We start from the raw sequence: 25,144 nt of genomic DNA, 5'->3' as shown, positions 1-25,144 counted from the left end.
CATGGCATGTGCAATGCTGCACAACATGTGCATCCATCGGAACGTGCCACTGCCCCCTGACGTGGGTCTGCTACCACTAGATGAGGAGGAGGAGGAGGAGGAGGAGGAAGGAATGGCAGGACAGCATCACGGGGCCGATGCACAGGAGGGACGTCACGTGCGACAAGCATTGATTGACCAATATTTCTGAGTCACAAGTCAGCTGAGGGGGTCAGGATGACAGGACATTGGGCACTGGGTGTGGGGATACATGTACTACATGCACTGTGAGACATTAAAAGACACATGCACAATGATCAATGTCCACTCTGTTTTCCAGGATACACCAAACTGTGTATTGTATAATCATGTGAAAACGTGTACAAATAATCCACAACCGTCACCCCCCTCCCCCCCAACTCCCACAACAGCCTCACCCCCCTCACCCTCCCCCCACAACAGCCCCACAATGGTCCCATCAATACTACATAGGCCACATGTGTGTGGCTTCATAGTCAATGGGCACTCCCCGAGCCTGGGGTATCATTTTCGCATTGTGCGTTGTGACCTGCGGACCGGGCTGGTCTGCGTGGAGGAGCACTGGGAGGGTGGTTCCTCCTGCTGGGGCTGAGGTCTGGGGGTTGCTGCCTCCAGGGCATCAGCAATCCTGCCGAGCACCTCACAGAGCCGGTTTGTGGATGTAGTGATGACCTCGCCCAGAGCCTGCAGGTCATTGTGATGCACCAACCCTGATTCCCGGTTGTCCCGGAGAAACTCCTCAATCATGGCCGTGAGGTTCTGGGAGTGCACAGCTTCTGCGGCCGATGTGGGGGATGTGGTTGGCAGGCTTGGTATTGGGCCTGCAGGCCTCTCAGGTGTTTCGGCAGGGGAAGTGGGCTGATGTGAGACAGGTGTTACCCCTTCGCCTGTGAGACCTGGGCCATCACTCGATCCGGAGTCGCTGTGTGCAACCTGGATGTACGATGGTGACTCAGGGCTGTACACATTGGTCTCCTCCACGTTGACCACGGAATAGGATGTGGGGCTGTCTGGCACACTAAGGAGGCACATGGCAGCATTCTCCCCTGACATGCTGGATTCCTCAGGGTGCAGCGTGGGGCATGTTTCCGGCGGAACTGCAGCCATGTCCAGGTGCGCGGGTGGGGGTTGTGTACCCTCCATGGGGGTTGCAGGAGCAGGTGGTGTAGTATGGGACTTATGTCTGCCAGCAGGTATGCGCTGTACCCTGCCCCTGTCCCGGGAGGTACTTGGCCGGGAGCCTTCCTGCTCCTCACTTTCATGACCGCTACCTGTGGGGGGCAAGAGAGAGACAGCATGATCAATGATCTGGGGGTAATCATGACTTCAAGCATATGGTAACACATTGGGAGAGCAGCGTCTTGGTGACATTTTGGTCGGTGAGTGAACTTGGCTTGGATGGTGAAAGCATACTGTTGGCGGGGTCAATCATGTTGGCGGAGTACTGTGGTGAGTGACATTGACCAGCTTTCTGTGTGGCATGGCCAATATGGGTGTCAGCCTTGCACCTGACATCATCCTGGGTCCCACTTGTTACGACATGGTTGCAGGGGGGGGGGGGTCTACGAAGCAAACATGATGTGACTCTTTGGCCTGCCCTTTGCGGTGAATTACATTAGGGATGCATGTACTGTTTGGACCCATGACACTCACCTGCATCAGCGGATGAGGGATCACCGCAATCCATTTCGCCAACACCTTCGATGGCTTCTGTGCCCATCATCTCCGCACATGTTTCCTCCCAGGGCATCATTTTAATGGGTGAGCCTGGGCCTCCTCCTGTCTCCAGGGCCTGCTGACGGTTTGCTGACATGATGGCCCGCACCCTGAGACGGAGGTCATCCCAGCGTTTGCGGCAATGCGTTGTGCTGCGGGGGGTGTTCCCAACGGCGCTCACCCTCTGTGCGACCAACTCCCATATCTCCTTCTTTCTGAGGATGGTGGGCCTACGCATGTCGCTGCAGAATACGATATCTGCATGTTCATGCAGAGTGTCGACCAGGACCTGTAACTCATCCTGGGTGAATTTTTCTTTTCGGATGCGCGCAGCGCCCTTTTTCAGAACTTTAGGCATGATGATGTTCTCTGTGGTATATTTGGTCGATCTGAGTCCTGTATGGAGTCCTGTATGTCCTGTATGGAGAGGATTGCAATGGATTGTGATTTTAAATATGGCCGCCGTGATGCTTCCCGTTCCTGTGCGATGACGTTATTTCCGTTTCCGGTATTTAACGGTGGCCGTAATTTACGGTTGGCGTAAATTACGGTCTCCGCTAATTACGGATTGCATCGAAGGCGATGGTGTTAAATACGTCTAGGTTTATGGCGGTAAGGGGTTTGACGGGACCTTTTGCGCTATGCCGCTAGGGAGTTTACCGCCATGGCGGAATACTCGTGCACGCGAAGTCGGAATATGGTGGAAATAGCGCCTTCCAACCACATCATACATGGTATTTACGCCATGGCGGTAATTACTGTTACTTACCGCCGGACTCGGAATGAGGCCCAATGTTATACAAATAAAACCCAATACCCTCGTGTACTGGCACAATGTAAAAATGCAGCCTCACTCCGAACACGGGACGATGGAGACCAAGTGGCCAAAAATGGAATATGGGGTAAAGAAAGCCCAGGAGGAAATACTCAGTGTGGCGCAAAAGCGGGTGGCAAGACTACGATGGAGCCATAGTAAAGCAATGGTGGCAGAAGGCCAGGGAGAGGAGGCATATCACACGATGCCAACATGAGGGCACTGGGACTAAGTAACCAAAATCGATGATCCATTGGGTACAAATACCTTAAGAAATTAATGGCAAAGATGATAATAACACGACAAGGACCAAAAATAAGTGTAGTCAGAAAAAGAGGTCAAATCAAAAAATAAATAAAAAACAAAAATAGAACAATCAAGGTTGGAGTCACAGTGAACCATGCAACTTGGACAAATACATCAAGAATTGCCAAAAACGAAGTGAAAAAAGCAGTCATAAATGAGCAGCAAATCAACCAATGCAAAATACATAAGGTGACACAGTACAGATAAAGTCATATGAACAGAAACCCCAAAATATAAATCATACTCTAATAAAGGTGTAAAGGTGTAAAGTTCCCCTTCAATATTGTGGCCATGAGAAACCTTGGTCTCAAAGTTTTAAATCAATTTTGTTTTAAGCTGGCATTGTTTTAAAATTCTACCTCGACCACTACAATGAGTGGCCATGTGGGCAACAGCAAAAAAGGTTAACAGCTGAGAATTGCTGTTGTGTTGTTCCTTACAAAGTTTAGCCATTGGATAAGACATATCAGAGTTCTTAATAGCTTTGAGATGTGGGAGAATCCTATTCTTAAACTTCCACATGGTGCTGCCCACGTACTACTTATTGCAAGGGCAGCACAGTACACAAACCACAAAAGTAGTGTCACATGTGATCAACTGTTTGATAGCACACAGTGAAGCAGCTTCAGGATGTTTAAATGATTTTTGAGAAATGGCATGGGCCCACGCCTTGCATTTGTTACATTTTGTAAAATCCACAGGAAGAGTGGGTAACCATGTTCTCTGTGCAGATGTTTTGGTAGTGGGCTGAAGAAAACTAGACACCAGTTTGTCCCTCAATGAAGGTGAGGGTAGGCCGTGGTAAAAGCAATGGCAATACATCCTTATCCATCCTACGTACGTGCCAGTGCCTCTAAATGATCTTCCTTACGCTCTGAGATGAGGTGCTACAAGTGACAATAAGTCTGGGATCATCATTATTGGTCTCCTTAGCAAGTCTGTGCGTATTAAGCAAATGATCCCTTTTCAGTGCTCTGGCCTTCACATAAGCATTCTCAATCACACCTTTGGAGTAGCCACAAGACAAAAAATGTAAAGAAGCTTGGGAACACCATTGATCAAATTGGGTGATGTCGAAGCAATTTCCCTGGTATCGCACAAATTTCACTTAAGGAATACTTCATTTACAACTGAAGCAATTTCCCTGGTATCGCACAAATTTCACTTATGGAATACTTCATTTACAACTGACCGGGTGGAAATATATTCAAGGAAAAAACTTTAGTTACAGGAACGTTAAGGTGAGAACTTAATGTGACAAAACCCCTGAAGTTCAGCCAAGGCCACCTTAACTTGCCGCCCCTTGTTGCGTACAACATGAAGACAATGTTTACATGATATGATATGATATGATAGGTTATTTATAATGCACTTGACACCCAGATGTTTCTAAGCGCGGACCCCGGGATCGACCTATGGTGCTCCGTGTCGTCTTGCTTCCAAAGCGAGCACATTTCTCCTGAGCTATCCTCCCGAGACTACCAAAACATTCCTGATGACATCACTAATTACATCATCTATGACATCACTGATGATATCAGTGATGATATCCGTGATGTAATCACTGATTACATTGCAACACTAACCAGACATGGGCACTGGCCATGACATTTGGCCGTGCCCACTGTATATTTTAACACATTAAGGGGCCACTGGCCAAGGCCTTTGGCTGTGTCCACTGTATTTATTTGAACTTTAACAGGCCACTGGCCATGGGCAAAGGCCTTCGGCCGTGCCTCCTGTATAACTTACAACACTAGCCATGCCCTTCAACCATGCTCACTGTATATTTAAGGGACCATTACAATGGGCTTCATCCATGGCCAATGGGCACAACCTTATTTTGACACCTACACGCATACAAACTTAATAATGACATTTCCTAATCTACACTTCAACCTTAAACGTTTTCTTTAACATTATATTGTTCTTTAATACTCCTATTCGTACAAAGGCTTCAATATATCTGTAGAATGCCACCCTCAACTTGTGAACCAATTGATACACTACATTTTTGAAATACCTCAGGGACACTACAAACTGATGTTTACACTATGCAGTGTTCCACAAATGGGTTAGTACAAAGGACCATCTAAAATCGACATCATAACTACTAGTTAGCTTGATTTTTCAGTTGAAAAAAGACCTAAAAATTTAAGTTAGATACGTGTTTCTACAACACTAGGGTCCCAACATGGAGTGTGGAATCCCTTTTTTCTATCATATATTCAGCCGTGCCCACTGTATATTGTGCTACACTATACCAGCCACTAGCCATGGCCCTTGGCCATGGCCAGTGGCCACAGCCTTGGCCTTGTCAAAAGGTAATGGCCTAAATTGTTATCTAGTTAATTAAAGCTTTTTATTTAGCTAAGTGTGCCCCCTCCAAAAAATTACAGATAACTGTTGTTTCCTGTGTAAATACACAAATATTCTTTGATTGTTTCATTTCGTGCATAAGTAGGGTAATATCTCTCATGACCAGCTCCAAGAATAACATTTGCCCAGGTTTCAGAGGTTAACCTCGAAATCCACCCAAATACAACCATTGCTCAAAGACGTTCATCATCAATCACTGAGTTTTACCTGTTTTGTCAGTGGTATTGTTATGTATACAAGGTGGCAGGCTTTGAGAACTAACGATTGTTTTGTTTTAGATGATGCGCAGTGAGGTTACATTATTTGCCAATGATCACACACTTTGGTTAAGCAGCGTCCTATGGTCGGGCTCTTGATGACCGTTGTGATACATCACACAAACCCTACAAAACGCATTTAAGCAGCACGGAAATGGGAATAAAAGAGCCGGCTGCAAGAATAACATATACTCAAGTACTTTTGCTCCCATAATAAAAATCAAAAGCTGGCACCCATTAATATAGGCACAGTAAGTGAACATATATCTTAAATGAAATATACAAATGCAGTTCAACTGACCTTGCCCTTAGAAGATAGTGCACAAGACAAAATAGCATTGACCTTTTTTAAAGGTAATGAACACCAGAAAATAACCGGAGAGAAGAAATGTTCAATAAATATGCTGCCAAAGTATGAAAGGTGCTCATCTTTTAAACCCAGCAATCTGTAGTGAAATATTCCCTGGAAAACAAAATCCCAATATGAGACAAGTGCTTGTGATCTTGTGGTAAGCGTCTGCATTGGGATCATGACACCTCAGTAGCAGTAACAGGCCTGGTAGCCAAATACTTGAGCAAGCTTGCCAACCTCAAAAAAACAAGGGTTTGCGTCCACCTTCTAAAAAAAAAAAGTTACGTTGTCCACCCACATGTGCCCTTTACTTGTGCCCTGAAAAGCAGCCAATCATTTGCCACATTCTGGGCAAATACTCATGACTTACTTGCCCTTTCATCATTTGCCCTCGTCACCCCAATGTCTGGATTTTAACAAATACTCCGCTTTATAAAGATAACTTGAAAAGTACACATACCACAGTGTCACTCAAATGTATACATCCCTATAGAACTATGTTAGGAAAAAAAGTTTACAATTGTGGCATTATTTCAACCATCTTGACTGGGAGGCTTCAAATACCAGAGTACAATTCAGCAAAAGGCAAACAAAAATGGTCTCTCAGAGAGCACTGGGAACATAGAAGCTTGTTAAACCATACTGGGGTATAATATATATATATATATATAAAACAAAAGGTTTGCCTCGCACGTGCAAGCTGGTTTTGTAATTGTCCATGCTCCTTACCCAGAGACAACTGCTGTTTTCACGTGGGCTTCATGGCAGCTTGCCCTTTAGAGTGCAATACTTTCAAGCACTGACAGTAGCACGGTTTAATACAAATAATGCAGATGCTGTGTATTTTCTTAGTGTATTAGTGTGTTATGAGATATTTAAAACTAAGAAAAGACACAGCATCTGGGACTATAGACTGTCTCCTATCTGTGCAGTAACTGGTACCGATCCTGCTTCCCTTCAAAGCGAGGAAGGGACCGGCTCCCTCAGGCCATTTTGCTCTAAGTGGTCAGGCGGTTTTGTTCACTGACAGTCAGAATATGAACATTGAAAATGTGTTATGTATCTAGACGTTAACCATCTTGTATGTTCTTAAAGTACTTTCCTTAGGGTTTGGTCTCACCTCATGGTGCACATATATGGGGCAATAAGCAGGCCTTAATTACACAATTCAATTGTATACATGGTGATAAACTTTTATGTTATTGACATTTTCTGGTGATGTTGTTTCTTTTGCCCTTACTTTAGTTTCCCTGTATGTGCCTCTGATTTGTATGCATTGTGGGTTTTCATATGTATTGTTTGTACTAACACAAGTATGTACTAAGTCTCGAAGTATTAGGTGTTATTATTCCATGTTTAACATTACTCAAAACTATGATAAGGTACCATTCATCATTTTATTATCCAAAATTACCAGATTAGAAATATTGTACTTCTACGGTGCATGCTGCAGCCATTGCCTACGTGTCTGTATCATTAGGCTCCAGTATTAACAACAACACTCCAATATAATATTTTATTTAGATGCACACATTCTTTAATACCTTAAGTAGTTCATGCTAGGTCTCCTGATCACCCCTGACATCTTGTTACCAAAATTATAAACACAACCCCTCGTAGGGAATTCTCATCAAAATTAATTTCATATGTGATGTCATGAGTGATGTCATCAATGATATCTGTGATGTCATCTTTGATGTCCTGGGTGTTAGTCTTAGCAGTGCACGACGGTGGCATGAGTTATGGTTGCTGAATTTACCATAACTGGTGAATTTCTGAGGTTTTTCAGTTTTACTTGTAACCATAACGTACCTTTAACCAAGTTTTGTCATTGAATTTCATGGGTTTTTATTAGTGCAACTTAACCATGACGTCTCTTTAACAAAGTTTTTTCACTGAATTTCATGGGTTTTTACCAGTGTAGGGTAATTTCCTACAACTTGGTAATATCATACTTGCCCTAATATAGCAAAATGTTTGTCCTATTTGCAAAGTTTCACCTTAAAGCTCTGCCATTTCCCACCTTCTAGAATCATTTTTAACACTTCTATACACTTTTTGCAACTTTTTTCACTGTTTTTGCATCCGTTGACATCTGCGAACGTCTGACATCATCGCAGACTTTTCGGACAGCACCACGTGATCTTGCGCGCACGGCATGAAGACATGTCTGCGAATGCGTCCGCACTTCGCAAACGGGTCTGTGCTTCACAAATAGTTCGGAAATGCGTTTTCTGCTGATCTAGGAACTTTCAAACTCAAAATGTACCCTTGCACAGCTCCTACACCTATTCTTACTCATTATCCATTAACAATCTAGCACAGAGCACATACCTGGAAGAATATTAGCAAAACTGCTATTTATCTTAAAAATTGCATCAACTATTGCTATCCATCCTCCCCAATAGCCACCACCACCTGGAGGACCTACACAACAAAAAAAGTGCAGTACTTCCAAAGACAATGAAAAGGGCCAAGAAGATGAGGAAGAGAAAGTGCCTACCTCTAGCACCCAGCGAGAATCATGGATGTGGCAGTTCTTTACCACTGTTGGGAATGTACCAAAGGCTAAAACTACCACAGTGAAATGCACTTAGTAATCAGTCGCGGACTACCTGGTCAGTCTCCTACGGGACCACCTGCATGCGTCGCCACACCCAATCCAACCACTGTAATGCTCTCAGAAAGGGTGTTCCTTTCTTAGCAAGTAGTAGGCTGTCTTCCTCCACCTCATCTTCCTCAATCAATACTATAACCACACAGCCTACTTCTGTGGGACACAAAATCCCACCGGCTACCTTGCAAGCGATAAAAGTAGCTGTTGATTCATATCTTTCGAAGACAACAGTACTCTGCATATACTGCAACACACCACTCTGCAGGGGCAAGCAATTTCGAAGGGCTTTTGAAACTGTAATCAAGTAGCATGAGAAACACTGCCCCCTAGCTTAGATGTAACACATGCGCAACCTCTTTCCCAGTCCACCTGGCCCTCCATATTAGTGCTTGGTGCCACATCCCTCACTTACCTCCACACCTTACTTTCTGTTCTCTCTTGCAAACATCTTTTATAAAAAAACAAAAAAAAGTTCCTTTAGGAATCACCTTTCACAGTAAAAAAATAGAACTAAAAAAAAAATCTAATAGACTCCATCTACTTTACATTGCTCAGTAAAGTAGATTGACGCAATAAGATTTTCCAACACTTCTATTAGCATTTTGTGTTATGCTAATGAGAATAATGTGGTGTTTATCCCCCATTCCAGGGGCTGGAACAGGGGATAACGGCCAAGCAGCCCAAGTTATTGGGCCAAGCAAAGCGAGGGCAGATAACGAGGACTCTGGACCGTTATCACCCATTCCAGTCCCTGCAACGAGGGATGAAGGCCATTAGCACCCCGGTTTGTCAAAGCGGTAACCCGGGGTGCTAAAAAAGAAAGGATTTTCCTTCCTACAGTGGGACGCGTGCGGCATCCCGCTGTAGTAAGGAAAATCCTTTTTCAAGATGGTCACCATGAAAAGGGAAGGCAGGGCTCCATGCGGAGCCCTTCTTGCCTTTCCATTGCGGCCTGCAGGAGGCAAATAGAAGGAGCGAATGAGGCGTCAGCACCCACCACCGCCGGAATAAGGTAAGTAGAGGGGTTGGGAGGTAAACAGAGAAAGATGCAACGGTGGGTGCAGAGGTAGATGGCGGTGGGGAGAGCCGGCCATCAGGCGGCTTGGAACGCAGGCTTTTAACAGCAGTTCAGGGCCGCGTTCCTAGCCACCGGATTGGCTGGCTCACCCATCCAGAGTGCTAATATACAATATTAGAGAAAAATATAAAAAGACAGAAACTATTTTCTGTCCCAAATACTTTTCTCTAGCATACAATAAGGACCATAATCGATGGACCTTTATAACTATACACAATCTCCACAGTCCCCTTTTCACACCATCGATCATTAAAATACCCAGATTGCACATGCACACCATCGCACAGGGAAGCCGTTCCACCCTTTTTAATTGTATATTTGTAACACTCCCTCAATGCCTGCTTTCAAACATACATCCATCGATCCATCACTTCCAAAAACTGTACATATAACCCTATCACCATATTAAGGTTCCACACACCAACTGCCACTTAACAATCTTTTACAAATCTTTTGCATCTGCATTTCCCTCACTTATACAAAAGAATGTACACAATGCTTCTATAAATGAACATATGCATTGTGCAGTGAGAGAAGTACATGAATAGAAGTGACAGTACGGAGAACCCAGGAGGCAAATGCCAAGGTGGGGCGCCACTGGGTAACTACTGGAGCAGAGGAGTCCCAAGGGTGGGATGCATCTTAACCATAACATCCCTTTAACAAAGTTTTTTTCTGTCTATTTAATAGGTTTTTATAAGTGAAAATGTTTCATGGTGTTACATCACAATATATACGTTATTAATAATTCCTCTTTTCATATATATGAAAGAACTATAAACCTCCTTTAAGAGACATAGTGTTTGCAACACATACTTATGTCTGTTGTTATCAGCCGTGCATGCTAGGGATGGAAATCATTGTTCAAATGTCATCGACATAGGGCTCCACCATAACCCCAGCCAAACCAAACCACCCCTATTATACACTGCACCTATCCTGCATCCTAGCTAAGTTTCCACTATACCCTAATAATGTAACTAATGGCCAGTGCTCATGGCTTGCAACCATGGCCAGTCTCCAAATCCATGGGGCATAGGCTTCAGCCATTCCGCATTCCCCAATGAGCAAATCAGAGTACACATTTGTGTTTGCCGAGGGCCAGGCCCACTACCCAGACACCAAATGCATATCACTAGTTTTTCTACTGACATTCTTACACTTTCAAAAAATAAAACACAATGCATATTTCCAAAAACATGCTTTCCGGTCCTTGCTAATGCTCATTGCGCACGTTTGTTGTAATCTAGTCCACCACTTCAGGCTATATCCGCAAGCAGAATATTGTTTCCCATTCAAACCTACTGCTTCAGCCATACTGCATGCCCCAATAAGCAAATTACAGTACACATTTCTCCATGCTGACGGCCAGGCCCTTCGCCCAGACACCAATGTTATATCACTTTGTTGTGTACTTATATTTTACACTTTAAAAAAAACACAGCGCATATTTGCAAAACCATGGTTTCCAGTTCTTCCTGACCCTCCTTGTGCATATTTGCTGCAATCCCATTCAGCACTTCAACCTGTACCCACAAGCACATTGTTTTTCCCCTTCGAAACCTATCCCAATTTCGAAAAACTTTACCACATAGTTGGTCCCTGGTAGCCATGCCCACTTTAACTCCATTGCTGTTCCCTCGTGGTCATGGCGAGTAGCCATATTGTCCGGGCCATGGCCAGAAGAATCTGGCCACTGCCCATGGCCACAGGCTATACTTCAGTCACCAAAGGTATATCACTATTTTTTGTACCTACATCATGACACTTTTAAAAAAATAAAACACAGACACATTTGCAAAACTATGCTTTCATGTGCTTGCCAATGCTACTTACATGTGTTTGCTGCAAATCTGCACATGTTTTATTTTTTTAAAAGTGTCAAAATGTATGTACATACAATAGTCATATAACTTAGCCCCCACTTGACATAATCCAATCAGACTTTGTACAAACATTCAACGTTGGGTCTATAATCTTTCTGAAAACGTTTGTCCACATTCGTCAAATGGCAACAAAGTTATAAGCCATCTAAAAATGTTGAGACCCCCCTCTAAAATTGCCCCTTCTTGACAAAATCCCACCAAACTTTGCAAAAACATTTATATCTAGATCTAAAATATTTCTGCAAACTTGTGTGAAGATTCGTCAAATACCACCACATTTATAAGCCTTTACAATATTTTGGGACCCCCCCCCTCTAATTTTGCTCCCTCTGAACAAAAAACAGCAATACACTTAGCAGAACCATTCAGAAACAAGTCTACATTGGAATTCCAAAATGTCATGCAGTTTCATTGAGTGGCACCAAAGTTATAAATCATCCAAAAACTGCTTTTAACCAACCCTGTAATGCAGAAATAGGCATTTCAGAGGCCATCAGATGGATTGAGTCATTCCTGAGCGAAAGAACCATGAGAGTCTTCTCTCCCTCAGCAGCTGCAGATCCTACCCCTATCTCGTGTGGTGTCCCCCAAGGCTCTTGTGTCTCCCCAACTCTTTATAACATCTTCACCAAGCCCCTGTTTGATGATCTGGACCATCTACGTATCACCTACACTAACTATGCAGATGATACACAGATTCTCCTCCTGCTTTCTGGGGATCACGTGAAGGACACAGAATTGGTGAACAAGGTACATCTTATCATCCAGGCATGGATGGCCACTCATGGCCTCTGCCTGAACGATGATAAGACTGAGTTGATAATCTTGGGCACCCACGCCAATATTGATTCCACGCCAGAAATAAATGTAGTGTTGCACCGGCCCTCTCCCAGACCTACAAGTTTGGTGGTAATTCGGCAGCAAATGTACTGCATTACTGCCAAACTTGTTTTCCCTTACCACCACTTGGTCCCAGGGGTTTACCACAGGATTACAAGTGGTTGTAGGGTGGTGTTAATGCCGATTTTTGGGGTCCGTAGGACTCTAGGAGGATTTGGTCAAAATAACAGCGAGCAGTAACTTCACCATGGCAATCCTGCCGAAATGCAGCTTTAAAGTGGCAAATTTACCTCCAGCATGATACTGGAGAAAAATCCTCAACTTAAAAGCCAAACTTGTTATTTGGCAGTGCGGGACAAATGGTGGTAATTCGTTACCACCAAAAAAGTGGGGTTAACGCAATTACCACCCTTTTTCCCCGCACTTGCGAACTTGTCATGAGGCTGTTCATATTTTAGAAATTAAGCACTGGGTATGACTACCAAGTGGGAGTGTGCTAGCTAGTGACAAAGCACTGCATGCTAATATTTTTCACTAATTCATAATTATTGTTTGCCTTCAGCTTAGCCTTAGCAATTGCAACGCAAGCCTCTCAGCTCAACTTTGTTTTAAGGAAAAGATGTACTTCCAGCAGGTAAATAAAAGCAGCCCAGGGTTCCTGTGCCGAAGCTATAACCTTTCAGTGAAACAATCGTAAATGCTGTCCGCCTTGTACAGGCAAATGGCCCCCATGCATTATGCATTTTTGCAAGTGCACAATCCAGGCACAATCCATGGGAATTCTGAATCTCCACCCACATGAAAATTCAACCTAGGCGGCGACGCATGCGGATTTGCTGCACGGAGCTGCTGGGTGAAGTGAACGCATTCCATATCAGGCTCTGTGGGCCAGATCCATGACCTGAGCATGCACCCATTTCCCCACCGGCACATGACGATCCCGCCCGTGCCCGCATGCATGCACAGCAGGGTCAGTAATGAATTACCTTCTGGTTATTGCATGGAAAAGTGGGTGAGAAGGTGGCTGTGCCCACATGTTCACCCCAGTTGTGGTTCCCATGCAGATGATTGACCATTAACTTGAATGAATGTGGTTGAGCATCCCTTCATTTAAAGGACTAGAATGTTTTAAGCTAGTTTTGTAAAATCCATTTGACCTGCACCTCGTATTTCTGCATAGCCATAGTTTTTCAGCTTCTCATAGGGAGTTAAAACATCTTCCCTTCTCCCCAGAATACCCTTTCTGCAACCTGTTTCTCTGGTTCCATTTGCTCTACTCTCGTCCCTATTCTAACCGTATACCGTTCTTTCATCGGCAGCTATTTTTTTGATGGGTTTTTAACGAAAATGTGTTGCCAAAAAAACTATGGGTGTACCGAACTTCGGCTTCGAGTAAGTATTCGACTGAATTCCAGTTGAAAAAATGCTATTCGGCTCGGGCCAAATAGTTTCTTGCCGAATACTTGGACATTCTCATTTCAATACAATGCAACATGAACTCAGAAAGGCAAATGTAGACTTCAGTTTGCAAAACTGAATAGAATTAGACCAGACAAAATGCTATCACACAGCTGAAAAATATCTTGTATTGTAATCTGCTATTTAGGGCATGTTTTGTTACAGATTCCTAGACAAAAAAGGTGCTCATCTTTTATACTTAGCCTGCAACAATACAGGAGCATCTTTTCTTTTGGCGAATGTTTATATGCAATGTGCACTTTTTCCAGTTGGAAAAAACAAACTGAAAGAAATGTGCACGGATACTTTCAGTTCCTGTCATGTCACTTCCCATTGCATAGGTCATAGTCCCCCCTTTTCTTTTTTTAAGGACTTGAGTCCTGAGTTTAACATTATCTGATATTGTATCAGGAATTATAAGTTGCATATGTTTGTGTATTGGAGAGAAAGAGTGGCTAGGATAAGTGAAAAGTGAGCAACATTTGTTTGGGTGGGGTGAATAGTTGTGAGATGGAGTTCACGCATTTCAGATTTCCTCTTGACTTGTGTCCTGCATGAGCCGACATGAACCATTTTATACATTTCTATGTGAGCTGCAAAGAAGTTTTGAAACTCGACCGCATCGACTTTGCAACTGGATAGAGAAGGCAATGCATATGATTAAGAAAGGCAGTCCTTTTGCATTTGTGAAGCCTCTTACATTAACTGGCACTGAATATGCAGCAATCTTCTGTACATTTGGTGTCTTCATTTTGGTTAAATCTGCTTTATTTCTGGCTTTTATACTTTAAATAAAGATGCTACATTAATTACAATGAAGAGAAATAAAAGTATAAAATGCATTTAAAATGGTGCTATTTTTTCCATAAGTGTGTTTTTTGAAGTTTGGAACATGATTTATTAAATAAAGCAACTATTCGGCTTCATGTTCGAATACTAAATATGCTATTTGGTAAAGCCGTAGAAAAAACCCATAAAAAAATATAGGGGCGGGGGGATGTCTGTGAAAGGGCATATAAATGGTTTGGGAAGTCGGGAATAGTACAAAAACAATAGGGGAGGGGCAGCTTGTGGGGGGGAACCCCCCAAAAATAAAATAAATACATTTGTCGACGTTTGTTTCGCTAAAAAACCTGTCATATATAGGGGCGGGGGGATGTCTGTGAAAGGGCATATACATGGTTTGGGAAGTCGGGAATAGTACAAAAACAATAGGGGAGGGGCAGCTTGTGGGGGGGAACCCCCCAAAAATAAAATAAATACATTTGTCGACGTTTGTTTCGCTAAAAAACCTGTCAAAAAAATAGCCATCAATTAAAGAACAATGAACCATTCTCTCTCACCTGCATACACTGAGCAGCAGTGCCGAGTTCAAGGATTTGTTTCAAAATGTATCTTTAATGGTCACTAGGGCTGTAAAAACCAGACATGGTGGACACAGACATTGTGACTGTCTCAAACGTCTTCTTGGGTGGCTTAACAGTGTCGAGAAAGGCTTCTTAGTGCATTTCAATGGTGCTACCATTGGATGGAGCCGCAGTCAAGACTGTCGAGTCCGTTCAATGCGGTCCAGTGATGTAGCGTTGTCCTGCAGCAGTGATAGATTTGAATCAGCTGAAGAACAGGCAGGTGATGGTTGAGTCGATAGCTTGAAGAGGTTCAGTAGGTACAATGTGGCCCAGTGATGTGATGCGCTTCTGCAGCAGTAATTGGCTTGAAGACTGCTGGACTCCAGGCTGGCAATGATCGAGTCAGCAGCTTGATGGCTTAAAGAAGTTAGAAAAAGAAGTAAATGTCAAAGGCAGCTCTGGGGGTCTTGTAGTGGGTTGAAAACTACTTGCAAGTGGTCAGGTCGGCCCAAAGGCAGTTTCAGGTGGGAAACACAGCCCAGAGTCTTTTCTTGGCTTCTGGGGGACCCTGTCCAGGGTCTCCCTTGACAATGTGGCCCCTTCTTCTGCCCTTGCCAGCCAGGAAGGTTGCCAGAGAGCACTTGCAGGGGCTGTCACATCCAGTGAGCAGAATCCTGGTTACCAGAGGTCTCAGTAGCAGACAGGTCTTGTCCAAGCAGTGGGTCATTCCAAATGTTCCTAAAGAGTGCTTTGTCTATAGGAAGTGGGAGATGAGGCACAGGAAGTGTGAGTGACAATAAATATCCGAGGATGGTAAAGTCCCATCGGCTGACTGTAACTTTCCTCCTTAGCTAAGTCATCCCTCTCCTCTGACTACCTTACATCAAAGACTCCTGTGTATACCACTCTGTTATGACCTTTCCAGTGTTCTGGCAGGGGTTTCCTTTGAAGCACTGGTCCCCACCTTACCGCTTGGGGGTATATCCTGTTCTCCTGGGAAGGTAACAAGCCAGCCCAAAGATAATAAAGGTAGCTTCCGGGGCTGAATCCAAATGGTTTCTTTTGGGTGAAACTCGGTTTCCAGACAGTGGTACACAAAACTCTTACAGTGGAATGAGCCACTAGAAACCAAGCTTTCAATAAAAATGATATCAAATGTAAATTCCCATAGGCCACTATGATAACCCAGATATGGTGTACATTTATTTATTTATCAAACTGCCACCAGGCCTTGGGGGTACCGAATTGTATGTAATGTGCAATAGGGTTGCACATGATTAAGGGCAGTCCCGGGCTGTTGTAACTTTGGGTTCCACCAGACTGCTTTCAGGAACGCACATGTTACTCTGTATCTGCCATATTGGCAACTACATAGTAGCTGCTGAGGGTGTCAGTAGGCAGTTATATGTTTGCACCATACTTTTTGATTGTAGACTTATAAAAGTGAGCCTGATTCGCAGAGCTCATTTTCTGGGGCAGAATTACAACAATCATTTTCCGTTATAAAAATCAAAAAAGGTTGGGATTGCCTACACCCGCAAATAGCATCTGTCACAACCCACACGTCTCAGGTTGGGTGACCATGGACACAAAAAGCTTTTTAAACTAAGGATTGCTTCCCTTCTGCTACTACAATAATTTCAGGAAACATTGCACATTTAGTCCTGTGTAAAGTTCCTTGACTAGATTGTTTTGGACTTTATCAACTATGTTAAACTATGTCTCATGGACCAAGGTTACCACACTATATGGGGTGCCCTATTTGCATCCAGGGAATGTCTTCATCAATGCCCAAAGGGGCCTCCTTCACTGCCCTGACACTCATTACAACCACTAACTCATTATTTATTTATTTCCCACTATATAGAATGCCCATGTCATGGAGGTGATTTACTACGGTGTCAAGTTGTTTTTTTCTGCCCTGAAATGCGCTTGAGTATGACTTAGTAGGTCAACTAATAACTGACAAGGACATAGTGAATGATACTCATATATCTAGTGGATTTGACATAATAGCTATCTGGAGAATCTGACAAAGTTTTTCTGTTGACCCCCATTAACATGTAAGTTGCTCCGACACATAACCAGGAAGCCTTTGTGATGGCGCTCTATACCAGAGATCAGGAGGTGGAGAAGGAAAGACCACAGGAGTCAGTGGAGACCATCTAGTACATGATGTCTACAAAGGAGTGGTACCTGGTGGATCCCCAGAGCCTCCTCCCCACTCCTGGCCTCTTTAGTACATTGATAAAATGCCTCCAAACGGAATTCAAGATGAAGAGGGTCTTTAATGTAAATCTCAAGATGAAACAGCCAACAAAAGCATGCTCGCAGCCCACAGATCGCACTGCAGACTGCCACTTACCCCGATCAAGTATTAACCTGCGAAGGTTCAGCAGTACAGTACGTGATGACAGGGCAGATTGCAGGGTGGTGGCACAGATAGTTAGTCATTTAGCCCAATGAAGTGTGGGAAGTTTAATATCAATGAGAGGTTCCTTAGGAGCACTAAGGTCGGGCCGAATGACAGACCAATCACAGGTTCAGAATGGTGTTCTCCATCATTGCACCCAATCAAATTGTAAGGGAGACCAATGACCCACCATCATGTGCATAAAAAGGTGTCTAACACTGAGGCTTGTTTGTGAGTGTGGAGGTGTCTAGAGTGAGCAAGGGAGAATGGATAGAGGAGGAAGGAGCAGGGAGAGTAATGAGTTAGAGGAGGGTAAGAGCAGGAGGAAGAAGGAGAGCAGGTGTTCAGAGGAGGAGGGCAAAGAGAAAGGAACCATCAAGGAGAAGGAGGAAAGTGCGAGTAGGCAAAGGGCAGGATAAGGAAGGAGGAAAGCTAAAGGTAGGATACCACCATGAGGAAGGATGTAGGCTTAACAGAATAAATCATCAGGGGGAAGGGGGAGGCAAGATCAGGGCTAGGGAGGTGACAAGGGAGACCAGGAGGTGCAAGGAGGGAAACCACTTGGGGAGAAGAGCGTCAGAGAGAAGACATTACTACACAGAGTTGTGGAAGAGTAAGTGGTGGGAAGTCTGGTCCAGGAGACCCCAGTATTGGCCAATCCAAGAAGGCCAAAAGATTCAAGGGGAGTCAGGTGGTGGAAGTTGGAATCAGTTGAGTCTAAGGTGGAAAGTGGTCAAAGTGTTGATGCAGAGATATCTGAAAGCCTTATTCACCTGAGGCCGAGAGCTGGCAGAGCCCAACCTTAATAGTGCAATAGATGGTGAAAGAGAAACAATGATACAGGTAATCAGGTTGTTTAAACTGGATCTGTTGGAATAGGAAAGTCCACCAATGACACTAAAGAATACCTGCACTGAGAGCTGGCAGTTTAAACAGAGTACAGAACATTCTAACCGACAGCCATACTCCAGATCTGGTGGAACTGCGAAGTCCACCAATGGTTCAAAAGAACACATCCCAGTAGTCAAGTGGCAGTGTCTCCTGACGAGAAGCTTCCTCCGGTACCTGATACCAGCAGGTGGCCTCGAGGATTATGCTGTAAACTAAAGATCAAGAATGAAACTCAAACCACGAATAGGGAGGAATACCTTAAAAAATTGCTAAGGTGGGGCCTTTAATGATGATGGTCTTAAAATCCAACAGGCATCTGACAACCATCTTCATCATTTTCAGCAAACCAGGAGCCATCTGGTGAGGAGACATGTTAAAGGAACTGTGAGTGACCTGAGCATGTGGATGACCAATTGAATGGTGAGTGGCTGTGTTTTGTGAACTCTTATTGCTACCAATATTTGTTGAAGTTTCACCCAGGCTGACGATCCTAAGAAAGACAGTGCATTGCCTCACAGATTTCCTGGTAACCTGTGCAATAATGTTATTTTGGTTATGACATGTACACTGAAAAGGACAAGATATATACTTTTTGAACAACAAAAGAGGTTTTGTGAAAACTGGACAAATTGGAAAACAGTGACTGTTTCTTCTGTGATTGGGGCAGTAATGAGCTCATCCTTCCTTAGTTTGCCCTCAACCCAAACAAAGTCCCTGATAAAAAAGAAAGAGTAATTATATGGATGTGTGAAATATTTTACATATGAAAGTTGGTTTTGAATGTTGACGAAATGATGGAATCTGGCTTGTTATGGTCCAAAATTATTTCATTTTTATTTAACTATCTATTTGTCACAATACGTGTCTGATCCGTCCGACCCACTTCCCTCCTCCGACTCCTCACCTGTAGAACTGGAATTCGTGGCATATCTTGCTGTCTCCCAGTATTGATAGGCGGTAGATGCGGTAATCCCTCCTCGGTGTGAAGCCACAGCGGCCACCTGTAAGCTGTGGCCACTGCAGCCCTGTCACTGAAGACAGGCAAACAGGGGAAAAAGCCACTGGCGTAAAAAAAACCTCTGCGCAGATGGAGACCTGATTGCTGGTACGTCCGTGGAGTCAGAGACTTGAGGCAGCCTTTGAAAGAGTACCCGGAGGCGCTGGAAGCCACAGTGATGGGTATTTCTAACTGGTAGGCAGGGAAAGCCAGAAAAGAAAAGGCAAAAGAGAAGGGAAGAGAGGAATATGATCGCCCAGGGGAAACCGCCCAGAGTAGCGGAGACCAACAGAAGCCAAGGGAGAGGAACGAAACCCACGATGCAAATGGGCGAAGTAGGAGAGGAGAGGGAAACTAGGAGTGAAAGAGATAGAGAAGTTAGGAAATAGCACTGAAAGCAGGTAAAATAACAGAGTTGTGGCAACAAGGTAAGCGAAAGCGGTAGCTTAGACGTTGCAACGCGTCGACATCTGGGAAGACCGGTAGTAAATACTTCCCGGCTATCAGCAGCCGCAACGTAGAAAACGTAAAAGAAAACTAGACCGTCATCAGTGCAATAGTAAAGAAGCGTGCTGGAAATCTAATGGCCGCTCCATCGAAACCGCTGCCACTTCTTCCATGCGCTGGAGCTCATGACACTTTTATACTTAGAACTAGAATGGATTTAACTACATTTTAGTTCCCTCGTATTATTCACAGGAGGTAGAAGCATTTATTTTGCTTTTGCGCTGACTTGTGGTTCTAGAGAAAGTCAGTTGTTCATGAGGATTCCCAGGAATGTGTCTGGGTGTGTTCCCATGCACGGTTGCCAGCTCAGGTATGTCTGTGTTGCATTGTCTTCTAAAGGGGGATAATTATTTCTGTTTTGGTTGGGTTTAGCTGGAGATTTTTGTTTGTCATCCAGGTGTAGGTGTTGGTGAGGCATTTGTTGAGGGTGTTGTTTGGGTCTTGGGTGGAGGTTATCTTGAAGATGAGTTGGCTATCGTCTGCATAGTGGTAAGGCTTGATCCTTGAGTTACACCGCAGGTGATGTCTTTGGTGTTAGATGTAAATGGTGGTAAGTGTGTTCTTTCTCATCAATTGGTGAGGAAAGATTTCAGCCATTATAGTGTAGAATTGTTTCTGCTATTTTCCTAAAGTCTCTGTATTAGTGGTTAGTCTGTGCTGAAGGCAGTTGATATGTCTAGTAGTATGAGGGTCTATTGGGTGCTGTTGTCTGTGTTTATTTTTAGGTCGTCCCATATGGAGAGAGGTGCTGATTCAGTTCCTCTCATTTGTCTGAAGCCGACTTGGGACTTTCTACATGGGTGAGTAGTACTTTGTAGATGTGGTTCTCAAGGATTTTCCCTGAGTAAGGTAGATTCAATATAGGTTGGTAGTTGGTAGGGTCTTCTGCATTTCCTGTTTCGTTTGTTAGGAGGTGGTTGATGCATGCTGATTTTCAAGTTGTAGGTACTATTCCTGTGTTTAAGGATAGGTTCATTAGTAGTCGGAAGTATGAGGCTGGCGTTGTGAGGTTGAGGAGTTTTTTTAAAGGTGCCTGTGATAATGGGTCACTGGGGGATCAGTAGAGGTTGGTGTCTTTAATAAGTTTGTTGAAGGATTCTTTGCCTATAGGTTTTACACAATTGAATGTTTTGGCGGCTGGTGGCGCGCTGGTTTCTGGCGGTTCTTGGGGTGCATTTTTATTAGAGTGGTTTGCATTGATGGTCTTTTGTATTCCTTCTATTTTTGTTTGGCTGTGATGGTGTTACATAGGGATTACTATGGTACAACTCATTTGTAGTACAAGTTTGATGATTTTGAATAATTCATTTTGTGGGTTTGTTGCCGATTGGATTCTTCAGTGTAATATGTTTTTTTTGCTTTCAGGGCTGCTGATTTGTAAATTCGGATTGGTCTGTATTTGCTTTGTCTGATTGGTTGTAGTGATGTCTCCATTGATTTTCCATTTTGTGTTTTTTTTAGTTGCCTCAGTTCTGTGAACAGTTTTGCTGCAATTGTCTTTGGGGTGGGTTTGAAGGGTTTTGCAAGTGCTAATTGGTTTAGGGTGTCTTTGATCCAAGTTTCTCTCCCACTGAGTCCGGAGCAATTCTATTTAGCTGAGAGGTGTTTGGTTTAGCTGATTCCAGTAGCTCTGTTGAGCGTTTCCAGGTCAAGACTCTTCCAGTTTCTTTCGTTTGTCGCAGGGAGCTTTACGTTTGTGGGCATCATGCGGTGATCGCTCCATATTATTCGTACCAGCGGTTGAGAGTCCATCTCTGCAGAATATTGCATCTAAGGTGTGTCCAGCTCTGTGGGTAGCAACGTTTACTATTTTTTGAAGTGGAGGGTTACCAGTAGGGTGCTGAGGAAGTTTGTTGTGGAATACATTTTTCTTTAGAACCAGGTGTTGAAGTCCCCAGGAACAATTATGCTGTCATGATTAGTGGAGAGGTTGGCAATGGAATCAGTGAGGTTTGTGGCAATGTTGGGGTTGTAGAATGGTGGTCTCTAAAACCGGAGGAACAGTAGGCTGGATTGGTCGTTGAGCTTGGAGTTGATTGATTGATTGATTGATATTTTATTTCTATTGCGCTCGTACAAAAGTGTTTCATAATGCAATGATTTGGAGTGATTTGCAATCTTCTATGTTGGTTGAGGGGAGTGGTGTGGAGTAGATGTGTTTTTTGTGAGCTAGTGCGATTCCTCCTCCTCTTCGGTTTTCTCTGTTAGAATGTATTAGTTTGAGGTTGTCGGGCATGGCTTCATGGGAGATTGCTTTGAAATTGTCCGACAGCCATGCTTCTGTGAGGAAGGGTGCGTCGATTTAGCCTACGCTTAGGAGGTCGTACATTTCGGTTTTGTGCTTAGCCATGGATCTTACGCTGAGTAGACTGCAGTGTAGAGTGTGCTTTTTTCCTTCTTCTTTGTTGCGTATCATTTCTCGTGTCTTCGTTGGGGTGATGCCTGCCGGATTTTCGGTTCTCTCTTGGATGAGGCTGTTATTTGCAGCCTCTATCCCTTTGTGGAGGAGTTCAATTAGGTTGAACGATGGGTTACTTTGGAGCCTCAATCAGGCAGAATCCAGGTGTGGCCTTAATGTATGAGTAAGAAAACGCGGTGTGGTGGAGCACAACACTAGCACGCTTGAAATATGCGAATACAACCCAAGTGGCACAGTTGGAAGAGAATGTAACATAGCGGAAACACAGCACTATCTAGATTTAGAAAATGCAATGTGGTGGCACCAAACACAGCAAGATTCAAAATTCAAACCCAGCCCTGAGCACAGTAGAAGAGGACAGCATGGTGGGAGGCTATATTAGCAGGATTCAAAATACAAAGCAGACCTAAGGTAGGAATTACTGAGGAAGGAAAATGCAATGTGGTGGCACTAAGCACAGCAAGAATGAAAATTCAAACCCAGCCTTGAGCACAGGGGGAGAATTGTGCAGCAGTGGGGTGGAACACAATACTTGCAGGATTCAAAATGTAACATTACAATAACGACAACGTCTCTTACCTGTGTGTCACTGTAGACGGCAATAGCTGTATCTTGCAGGGCTGGGGTGCCAAGGCGAATAGGTACACAGGAATGGAAGGTGCCCAAGCCAACTGACCTTTGCCTGAACCCTTCATTGACTGCCAGGGCAAGGCTGCCCTGTGGCCCACGTATATATGGGGAGTGAAAGCCTGGGTCAGCTGACCCTTGGCTCCACCAACCAGGGCTCAGGGGGCTGGTAGAGGGAGGGGCAAAGGGGCAGGCTGCAATCTACAATGCCGATGATGGTGTTGAATTCAGTGGGGAGGGTTAGCTAGCAGCCTCACGTCTGTTACAAAGAAAAGTGGATCAGGGGACTTACTATCAGAGCTTGGGTCTCAATTTATTTTAGACCTTTGCAACCACAACACAATATTTAAAGATTTTGACAATAAAGGTATCTTAAAAATAAGAGTGCAGGTGAAAAAATGTACTTTAATCTCATGATGGTGATGATTAAAACTGCACACCCTGCTAGCATCTGTGTTTCCCTAATCAGTGGTGAATAACACCCTGGATAGTTGGGAGGTGGGAAAGGGTAGATGTTCTCAATCAACCCTCAAGATATGAAAGGGAAACACTGGACAACAGTAGATTCTCTGTATCCCTGATTCTCTGATACTGTGCGTCCCCTCTTCCCCTTACAATACTGCAAGGGGTGAGGTTGGTATGACGCTCTTAGGAAAGCATTCTCCTGTTATACAGGGATTGGAGGACCAGCAAGCAATAGGCCCCTATGGATGCCCACCCCTTACATCCCAGGCAGGTAGTGAATTAAATTTGCGTGAGATGACCTTTATGGTGGGACAATGGCATATCATACACAATTAGAGCAGCAGTAAAGTTTACTATGTTTTCAGGGTTTTTAGCTAAGCCTCAGTCTTTTCAAAGTGCCAGGAATGAACTCTAAGTAGTCGAAGCCTGGCCTTCCCATACATGGGATCAATGGATGGATTTTTCACGGTTATCCCACACACATATGGGCCCTGTCATGGCCAAGGGACTGAGAGATGGCTTGAAGGCAAGCTGGAAGGTTATAAGAACACAAAGCTGAGAGATTAGTTTAGCTGAATTCACAAAATGAGAATTTAACAGAACACGACAAATCAAGTTTCTCTGTAGGACTGCCATCCTCAGTCCTTTCTGCTCTCCCTTAGACTCCGCCTTCCTGGTAGGAAAGAAAGGTCTCTCACAAACTTTGAGGTTTTAAGTGCCCCAGACTTCTTTCTTGACAGCAGTAATTGCGGTATAGCTTATGCCAGGAATTCACACTTCACCTTCAGAATATACTGGCACTACCACTAATGGTGCCCTGGGTCATTTAGAGGGAGGGCAGGTGTCAAACTCTTTAAGATCCTTTGCTGTATCTTCATGGGGCCAGGGTGGACATGCCAAACTGTTGACAGGCTATTGGAACCCTTCCTGGGTACTACTCCTCTCTCAAGCTAGGCGTTTCCCCAGGGTCTAAGGTCTTGGCTATCCCTCTCTCGGCTTATTAACAACTTTGGCCAACTCCTCCATATCACTGTCGCTTTCCTCCCCTCTATTAATTTTACCTCGTTCACTTTCTATCTCCCTCTCCTCCTTTCCTCCTCGACACTCTGCAATGCCCTATTCTGTTCCTGCTCCACCCCCCTCTCTCACTGGCCTTATCATCCTAACTTGTATGAGTCTGCACTTCCGCCTTTCTCACTATCTGGCATTGCCTCCACTTACTCCTTTGCCTCCTCCTCTTCTGTCTATTGTTCTTTTCAACCCCTCTTCTGTTACTCCTCTCACTCTTTCTACTGTCCTCCTCCATTTGATGGTCTTGTCTCCTCCTCCTCCTTCTCCTCCTCCCGACAAAACCTCTGTCAATTACCCATACTCGTGGAGGGTTTAAAGGCTAATCGCTTCCAGGTTAGCAGCACTAGAGGCCCCAGAAAACAGTCTAAAAAAATCGGTACAACACAGCCCAGGTGCAGGCTGGGTAGGGAGAGAAAAGCATGACAATCTGGCAGTACATGGCATCAGCACCGCCTTACATGGTTATACTGTCACAACCCAGTCAGGGTCAGCTCTCCTCTCTTCTCCAGGGCCCGGTCACTATTTCAAAAGTTACAGATATGATATGATAGGTTTTTTTATAACGCGCTTAATACCCAGAGGTTTCTGAGTGCGGACCCAGGGATCGAACCTGTGTTGTTCTGTGTCATCTTGTTTCCAAGGAGAGCATGTTGGCGATGAGCTATCCTCCCGAGACAGACCCCA

At 44.2% G+C, this 25,144-nt stretch overlaps 1 protein-coding gene across 3 annotated transcripts in view; it reads right to left on the bottom strand.

The window, feature by feature from the left end:
* Nucleotides 1–25,144, bottom strand: part of TMC5 (transmembrane channel like 5) — a 662,848-nt gene that overhangs the window by 211,281 nt on the left and 426,423 nt on the right. The gene's annotated exons all lie outside the window — the stretch shown is intronic.

This window comes from Ambystoma mexicanum, chromosome 2q, assembly GCF_040938575.1.
Source record: "Ambystoma mexicanum isolate Mex_15411 chromosome 2q, UKY_AmexF1_1, whole genome shotgun sequence".
NCBI lineage: Eukaryota > Metazoa > Chordata > Amphibia > Caudata > Ambystomatidae > Ambystoma > Ambystoma mexicanum.
Note: the sequence above shows the minus strand (reverse complement) of the source record. Positions and strands in the feature narration are given on the sequence as shown.